This window comes from Diplotaxodon limnothrissa, linkage group LG11 (genome assembly GCF_057381915.1).
Source record: "Diplotaxodon limnothrissa isolate DT_005_m linkage group LG11, D_limnothrissa_male_GT1.1, whole genome shotgun sequence".
NCBI lineage: Eukaryota > Metazoa > Chordata > Actinopteri > Cichliformes > Cichlidae > Diplotaxodon > Diplotaxodon limnothrissa.
In genome coordinates, this window is record NC_140606.1 from 20,397,736 (window position 1) to 20,407,427 (window position 9,692).

A 9,692-nucleotide genomic window follows, 5' to 3' on the forward strand; every position below is an offset into this window, starting at 1 on the left:
GATCCCCTTAATTTCAGAGAGCTATGGAAACACCATAAAGTGTACTTATAGACAAATGTGCTACTTTAGCAGAAGATTAATATAGTCATCTTGTTTTTCTTGGAAAAACAAAGGTGTGAAAAAAGTTTCGATGTTAAGGCAACCCTATAGTAACATGAGGTTACTATTTTTTAGTATGCAGCATATAAACAGACAAATATGTACACTGTGAAATTATTATTGTAAATCTAGCTGTCTTGAATGTCTTGAGTTGAGCTTTGGAGCTTTGTAGTAATCTATAGTGGCAGCTGCAGCAAAGACTCACAACAAAAATCACCACACAGGTTCGAGACATTGCTTCATGAGGAACTGCAACAGAAATGACAGCACAATAATTGTCTTTGAAAGAAATTTACAAGGAGCAAAAGCTCTAATAGTTTTTCCCTCCCACTGTGCACCACGCTTACTGTCACACTCTGAAGCCTCGCTGCTCACTCAACCAATGAACACAGCAGAGAATAAGAGCTGTCCCTATGCCAGGAAAACAAGATATTGTTGTGAAGCACTTGGATACTGTACATAGTTTTTTTGTTTGTTTTTTTTTTGGGGGGGGGGGGATTTCCTTCTGTGCAAACAATGAAAAAATTTCTGGTATGACAGTATGAAATCTACCAGCAAGTTTGAGCCAGCAACAATGATGTGAATTGAAGTATAACTACTGCTGTGACTGATGTCAGTTGGACACGAAGAGACGGTATATATTTACATGTTTTTTTTTTTAAATAAAACATGAATCCCCTAAACAGAAACCAGATATCTACACAACAAATGAATATCTGATAACATGCTGGATGACATCATGACAATGATACCTTATAGAATAGTTACCTAAGAAATGGAAATATTCAAATGATCAATTTGACAACTGAAAATTATCCCAACAACAAAATAATTTCTCTTACTAAATTTCTGATTATTTATTAAGTATTTATTAATTTCTCTCTCTCTCTCAGGTCAAATACAAACTTGATGACAGACAACCAAAACAAACACACTGAGATGCACCAGTGATAAGATTAAAAAACGTAAAAACAGTTAAGTAAGATTAATGGGTTAGTAAAATGCCAATCGCCCCTTTTAAGTGAGCGTTCACTTGAAGCACAGCGCCTGGGTTTCCGGAGAAACTAATCTTCATTGTGATACTCATTATTTCTGACTGTGATTGTAAGTTATGTCAAGCAGGTTAATACAAGAAAGCCTGGCTTTGTTTTACACCCCTGAGCATCTGTAGGAAGGAAAAATGATATTCTGAGAAATATAAAGATTATAACCATGTTACTTCATGTCACTGCACAGGCTGAGTATATTCAGTAGACTGTTTGCCTAACACTAAAAAGCTTTCCAGTGTAGGATAATAATACTTTAAATCTAACAAGAATAAGCACCGACATGAAATCTGAAAAACTGGACATGGTTCATGAGCACAAATGACACAGACAAGCCAAATTAGAGTAACAAAAGTAAAACATGCTCTGCTGGGGCCACATTAAAAAAAAAAAACCCGAAGTGAAACTGTGACTTACTATGGAAGACCTTTAAGTGTTGAGTAATGGTGTGGCCTGAAATGAAAATGAGAAGTACTAATGCTGAAAGTAGATGCTTACAGGACATGCTCTTCTTCTTAGTTTTGTACTGTTACTTTAGTCCCCTATTAGTCTCATAGAAAAGCTGTTGTATGTGACTTATGCAAATATTTAATGCTTTTTATAATTGAAAAGATATTCAAAGTACTGACCTACATGATCAAAAGGCTTGTTCAATGTCCAAAAACAGAAAGACAGCATGATTTATTCAATTGTACAACACTTCTGCTCTGTAAAATGATAAATAAAAAGTTATAAAAAAAAAAAAAATGAATTGTCACCTGTAAGTGCATTAAGTCCAATCTCCTGTATTCTAGAACGAGTTCAAATAAACTACTGAGGTGCAGCATTTTCCCCACACAGAGTATATTTTACAATTCACTTTTTCACCTGTCTGAAACAAAAGCTTGAGAGATTTACTATTGGACAATGCACTCAATTTAGCACAGGACTTTCAAGTCTAGTGTTTCCCTATGAGCAAACTGGTCAGATTACTCTTGGTGTGACAGTCTTTGATGATTCAGCTGTCTCCAGTTTTCTTTAATAATTTATACAATATAATAAATGCAGCATCAAGTTAGATTTCCTGTTAGCCAAATATAGCTTACTAATGTTGGGTTGCTAGTGATAATTTTAAAAATTGCTGAATGTTAGGACAACGTGACGGGTCAGTTGAGCCTGGACCATCACTGTTATGATAATACAGAACACCACCAACACGGGGATATCACATTGCGCACTGCAATCCAGGCGGTGGAGCTGGAGAAAAGATGGGTGTGCCTCCACACATGCTTACATATGCACCTTCTTCCTCGCTTTCACCACAAAGACACTATTTTTGTGGGACACACTCTCGTAACAAATGTTACAAGAGGCCTATAAATAATTAAAAAACATGCACCACTAGAATAATTACGCATAGTTCTTATTACTATTGAATGCAGTGTCATCTACTAGTTGAAACAAGGTGCTACTAAGTACAAACATCTACTCTAAAACAGGACTAAATTTGAAAGTCCACTCACAATTAAGCTGCTCTGTTCAACCTTATATTAGCACAGTCTAGCTAATGTTAGCTATACAGCAGAGAGAGACTAAAAGAAGTAGGATACACAGTGTCCATTCATTTTTTAATGGCTTCATATCTTGTATCAATAGATAATGACTTGATAACAAACACAAATAGTTCTCAGATCACTGTAGAGCATCTTTGTTCAGTTTCACCCTCTCATGAATGTTATCTCTAAAATAACATCCACATCCTGAGTCACAACAATCCCTTAAACTGAGGTTTATAGGCAGACAATGCCTAGAGAGGCAGTTGGAGAGCCATAAAGTATAATGCCCTATTTTGTAGATTTAAAGGGTATCAATTTTGCTTTTTCCCCCTCTTTTTTCCCATGTGTGTGTGTGCGCGCGTGCGTGTATATATATATATATATATATATATATATATATATATATATATATATATATATATATATATATATATATATATCACAATAATGAGATCTGTGTATGCTTACATAATATCTATGACCCAAAAGCTTGGGTTTCAGACAGTTGTGATGTCATGATTTGATGAGAGCAGATATATATTTAATGAGAGCAGATATATAGAGAAACAACTCTAGCGCTGAGCATAGAACCCACTCCTCTAAAGAAAGTTTTACATAATTTGGCCTATTAGTTTTTGCAGGAGGACAAAAAGCCAAGGAGCTGTAATTAAAAAGCTTCGTTCTGTCTTGGCAGAGGAACTATTCCCAGCAACTTTTCAACTTATAGCATATTTGTTATTCGATTTCAACAAAACTCACATTTCACACATTATACAACTCAAACTAAACCACTTACAAGAAGCGGTCTAACATATTACTAATATTAGTAAGCCCTCCTAAATATGCAATTAAACATCCTCCATAACTAAAGAAAATTAGGGTTGTGCTGGTGATTGCCAACAGTCTGCCAGTCATGACAATATTTAGGGGTTTTTTTCTTCCCACTAATGCATAATAGCAATATTACATTCTTTAAATTCATATTAAACTTAACTTCCCTCACTATCTTGCCATATCACCATCCCTGCATATATCATTATTATTACATTATTATTGTACTTTATTGAGCCCCGTGGGGAAATTGCTCTCTGCATTTAACCCATTCACTCAGTGAAGCAGTGGGCAGCCATTGGGCGCCCGGGGAGCAGTGTGTAGGGACGGTACCTTGCTCAGGGGTACCTCAGGGTAGCTGTTAAGGGGAATCGAACCCCCGACCTTCCGATCATGGGGCAACCACTCTACCTACTGAGCTATCCCTACCCCACACACAACAAGCGTGAGACTGTGCATACAGAAACCTCTGGACTCCTTAAAATGAACAGGGCTGTGGCGAGCAGCTAAAATGGCCTAGCGTAAACAAAACCACACAGAGAGTATTTTTGTCTCTTTTAATTTAAAGCTTGCTAATTTATCTCATTTCTTCATTTTTGTTCTTGTTTTAGTGGGATAAATAGAGAGACCATGGTGCAGAAAAGATGAGGTAGGTGCACCAATTTTACACATTAACAGCCTGAAAGACAAAACGTTATGATGAAATGTTAGGACTTAACAACATGCTGGCTGTGCACTTCTGTCTGCAAATCACATAAATGATACGCTTCCCTACTATCTTTGCACCATTTTGTCTGTGTGCTACAAAGTATACAGGAGGAAAGTGCTTAAAAATGTATATTTTTAAAACTGTGCTTTGCATGTGCAGATTTCTACAGATTCCAAAGGATACTCATCCTCACAAACAGTAAACGAAGCACTCACTGTTTAGATAATCTGTTTTTGTTTATCTGTGACCTCCTTGATGTGTCAGTCAGGAAATGACCCGCTGTCCTTATCTGCATCCATTTATAACTGACACGTTGGATTATGTGCAGGATATTGGATTACTCAGAGCCAGATCTGACTACTTCGAAAGTGAGATGAGGGGTAAAGGGGTTCCTGGTTCCTCGGGTAGTTGAGTGTACTTTACATTGCCCAGGAGTTCTGGAAGAACTAGTTTGAACCACATTCAAACACGAAAAGGAAGAAGATATCTTGGCTGACTGATTTGCTACTTGCAAACTTAGAAGATCATCCAAAAGCTGCAGCGTTGGATAAATCACAATAAATGGATGATTACCACCTAAGAGGAGGGTGCTGCAATTTACCAGGTGCATTGTTTGGGGAATAGAAACGGAAAGTCACAATTTCTCTTCCAGGGAGTCATTAATTAGGTCCCATTTTTCTCATTACATAAAGACTGATGGTAATTTCCCACCCAGCGTTCTACTTTCAGCCATCTAAGGAAGTAGTCAGTAACAGACTCCCAAAATCACATGACACTTCAGAAGCATGCCGGGTTCTTTTATTTCCCTAGTTTTGGTATTAAAACTGAATAAGCTGCCCAGTTTCAAAAGGTTAGGTACAAGTTAAGAGTTTCTTGTATAGAGACTCTATTTAGAAGATTACTACTGGATTACTAGTTGATACTAGAGTTGATCTCCTCACTCTTATAGTGAAAGTGCTGCTTATAGATCAGTCCAGTATATTCCTGTCTTGTTCTTTCCCTACAGCTGGTCTTCTGTACAGGTTGCTTGTGTGATGCTCAACATTCACCTGCTTGTGTCTCTTGTCCCATGGTCCAATAGATCCCAAATGCCTTAAATCTGTGTCATGGTAGGTACGTATTTTTATAATGTCTATGGTTTCAAGGGGGCTGCAGGTGGAGAAATACTTCATGTTCTAAACCTAAGGACTGTGATTCACTGGAGAGGCAGCTGACTATAAAGATTTAAGGTTAATTACTATTTTTAACCTGTTTTTTGGACAAGCTCTTAAGGAACTTTTATATACTTGACACAATATAGTTGGTATTTTAAATATTTAGAAGGGAGAATGTTAAAAACTGTATTTTTGGGGCAGTGAGTGTAATTTTTATCCTAGAAATATAACTTAAATCTATGGAAATACAAAAATCTCTTCAAAGTGAAGATCTGTTGCTTTCTTCTACTTTACATCAGTCTACATTGTAGGCCCTTAGGCTTTTGGGTGCCATTTGGCTAAAGCATGACAAGTGAAAATATACCTTGAGCTCATTTAATGTATGAAATACTAGTGAACTTAAAAAAGAAGACCATATTAAATTATGAAAGGCCTGACACTCAGCTGTGGGTGACATTTCAGTTTTATTATGAAAAAAAGATCTCACACATTATCACCAATAATTAGGCAAAGAGGCAGTCAACTCTAGAACCGTGAAACACAGTTTTAAGCAAAAATGTAACTTTATCCAAATGCAACCATTAGACTATAAGACATGTCATGTTGGAACATAAGATAACTACCAACCTACGCAGCTATAAGTGTTAATGAAACGTCTGATTAAAAGAAAACACATTTTTATAACAAGATCTTCTCTCGCCCAGTTTCCTTTAACCTTTTGTTCCCACAGAGATACTCAGTCTATCAATGCAATACAGCAGAGTTTTTCCTATATTAGAACAGGATTATTAGAGTGTGAGGGTGCTTTTTTTGTTTAACCTTCTTCCTACAGAAATTCCAAAAGTGATCGCTACAAAAACGCTCCATATAGGTAAGTTTATTAAGCCCAGCTGTGCCTGTCACCGCAAAGTAGTTCAGAAAGCATCCTTATCAATATGTAAATCTCTTCCTGCTCTTTACACTCAGTCATAACAGATGTTTGCTTACAGACTGTATTTGTTTCCCCAGAGCTATTTAGTTAGATTTAGAGAATCACTGTTTTATTTCAAGTTGAACTAGCTAAATACTTTTTTTAATAAAAATTAATATATGTCCAAAAAAACAAAAATATTTTGTTAACCATGACATAGTACTTTGCTTAAGAGTTGAAAAGATTTGTTAATTACTACATTTAAACCACCAGCTGTTCCAGCATTATTTTTGTAAGTGTGGGAGACAAATGAGAAAAGGTGAAGACAGTGGGGGTGGTTTAATACTACTTAATAATACTTTCTTTAAAAATTTAAACAATAGCCTTTGCCAAAGGTAAATGTAATCCTGTTTGCTAACAGGGCGATGACAGCCACCAAAGTCAACACCGACAGCTATCTAGTCACAATGTAACACCCACAATGCAAGAGGGAACAAGGGGATACTCTTTACTCTTTTGTTCAAGTGTACATGTGGGAGTTTGATCAAATAGGCTAAAGGATTTTGAGAAGGCATTTGAATGCATGTCTCGGTGTGTCACGTACAGTACATCCCTTGGGTGCTTCAGAATTAAGAAGTACCAGGCATGTTGTTACAAGCTAATCAGTCCATGCAGATGCAAAGTGAGAGCTTAGTCAGCATTGGCAGCAATAAGTCACATTCATTCCCAGTGGGTGTTGCACTCTGCCAGAGGTGCCCTTTGTCACAGATTCTGTTCATAATTTTTAAAGACAGAATTTCACATTCAGCCAAGAGGCGGAGGGTTTCACGCTTGGTAGTCTAAGAATCATGTCTCTGCTTTTTGCAGATGATCCTGTCAGATACATCAAGTGATTACCACTGTCTCACACTGGAGTGATTTGTTGAAGCACCAGTATTGCAGCCATATCCAAATCCGGAGTGCCCACCCCAACATGGGAACAAGTTTCTGCCTCAAATGGAGGACTATTCCAACGCAGTTTTGTTCACTAGTGAGAGGAGAATGGAGTGAGAGCTTGACAGACGCAGTGGTAGTGTTATAAACATTGTACCACTCAATTGTGATGAAAAGAGAGTTAAGTGTTAAGGCACAGCTGTCAACATCTGGGAAGTGATAGGAAGAATGAGTCTGTGGGTATAAACAGTGGAAATTAATTTCCTCCATAGGGTCCTCTGGGCTCTCCCTTACAGGAGGGGTGAGGGGCCTACAACCACTGCTCCTCTATATCAAAAGGAGCCAGCTGAGGTTACTGGGATGCCTCCTAGATACCTCCTATGTGTGGTGCTTTGGGAACATCCGACTGGGAGGGGACCCAAGGACAAGTCTAGTACATGCTGTAGAGATTATGTCATTCAGCTGGTTTGGGAACGTCTCCATGTCACACCAGAAGAGCTACGGGCAGTTGATGTGGATAGTGAGGTCTGGTTATCTCTGCCGCCCCTCCGATTCGTACCCAGATAAGCAGCAGAAAGTGGATGTCATTTATTTAATTATTTTGTTTGAGTTATTCTAATTATTTGGGGTAGCTTAAAACTGTAAAGTGGACAAAGAAGAAAAACTTAAAACCACGAATTAGGGATTTTATAATTAAAAATAGTACAAATCTTCTTCTAACTGAAAATTAATCAGTTGCAGGAGAGAACGCGAATACTGGCCAGGGAAGACACGTGATCGTCCTCTAACCTTAAGTTCAAAGACTCAGTGTAGTGGAAGAAGAAGTCAAGTGAAAATAATGGGCAACCTGACTAAGGCAGAGGCAAGGCGTTGCAGACTTCCCATTTTGAGGTAGACAGGTTTCACCAGCAATCAGATTCGCACATTCGCTTCCACAAAAGCTGTAATAACAGAGCCTGGACCTCTAACTGATTGTAGGTTACCTGCACAGTGAGGCAAAGGTGGGTGAAGTTAGTCCAAATAAATATTAAACTTTACACTAGGTGGAAAAGTCAGTTTCTTTAACCACGCATCAGGCTAATATTACCCTACGCTGATAAATTGTCCCTTTTCAGCTTGTCCTGACTTGCTAAAAATAAATAAACCGCAATGACTTTTCCTCGCAGTCCTCAAAAAGCCACCGCTGGTGAGGCAAACTGAAACCATCACGCTCAGTTTATTCTTTCTTTACATTGAAACACCTTAAACACGATACGACACGAAGTTTCTGTGACTTTTCAAGTTATTGCCCCGTAAGTTTTCCAAGCTGGTGTCAGTTGGCAGCGTTAGCCAGCTAGCTCCCAAGTTAGCTTCCCAAACAATGTTCACCTGTTACTGCTTGTGTCAAACAAAAATCAACTCCGCTTTTTCGACTTTAAGACTACAAAAAAACTTATCGATTTTAACTCCCTGTGTGGAACTCCGGGGAAAGAAAGATAGCTGCTCAACTGCGCTAAGCTACCGCCTGTTAGCATGAATGGGAAAAAGTAGAAGCAAACCACAGAGCAAGCCGTAGCTCCCCTTAGCAAAGAGTGACAGGACACCAACGGAGACAAGTTTAAAAACGTGGAAAACTACATACCCGACGGCAGCTCCTGTTGTCCGGCAACTTTTGCTGTTACTTGAAGCTCGGTTGTAATCCAAATAGAGTGATTAAAGCAGTGCCTCCCCCACCGAAACTACCCACCGCGTCCGCAGACAGCTACAGCAGCTGGAAACTCCGCCGCTGCCCAGAAAATACAACAACAACATGGCAGCGCCGCGCCGCGTTCAGGGCGCGCTGGACAGCCGGTAAATACAAAACTAACGTGCGGTCTCTGACCTGCGAACATGTAAGAAACTTCAAACAAAGCTGAAATGTGAATGACATATTTTATTCTGGCACAACTTTAATGCCAAAATGCCCATCATCATTAGCGGAATCCAGGTTTATAACTTCACATGTTTTGTCTCGTCCGGCAAACAACTGACAATTATTTAAATAATAAGTTTTTACACTTATATTACTTAGTAAAGTAACCCCCAAAACCACAGGGTGCAAGACAGGAATCAGTGAAACAATCGAACAAAAGATGAAATGTAACTAAGAAAAGAGGTGAAATATGAATCAGGTTAAAGCAAGGATATAAAACTTCAATTCCCTTCAGTTCAATTCAATTTTATTTATACAGCGCCAAATCACAACAACAGTTGCCTCAAGACGCTTTATGTTGTAAGGTAGACCCTACAATTATACATACAGAGAAAAATCCAACAATCATATAACCGTCTCTGAGCAAGCACTTTAGCGACAGTGGGATCTTGAAAATTGTTATTTGTATGTCCAAACCCAATGACTACTTTGGTGCTTCCCCCAGAGCTTTTAGCTGTTTGCTCGTATGGTATTTTAGGCTAACACAAGCTTGATGGTCTAAAATATCTCTGGAGAAAGCTGCT

General features: G+C 38.4%; 1 protein-coding gene across 1 annotated transcript in view; it reads right to left on the bottom strand.

Moving 5' to 3' along the window:
* The window catches only part of plekhf2 (pleckstrin homology and FYVE domain containing 2), a 34,250-nt gene extending 25,271 nt beyond the window's left edge, over positions 1–8,979 (bottom strand). Inside the window, exon 1 of the mRNA XM_085366319.1 lies at positions 8,839–8,979. The gene's annotated coding sequence lies outside the window, so the exon portion shown is untranslated. The remainder of the gene's footprint in view (positions 1–8,838) is intronic.
* Positions 8,980–9,692: the final 713 nt, after the last annotated feature.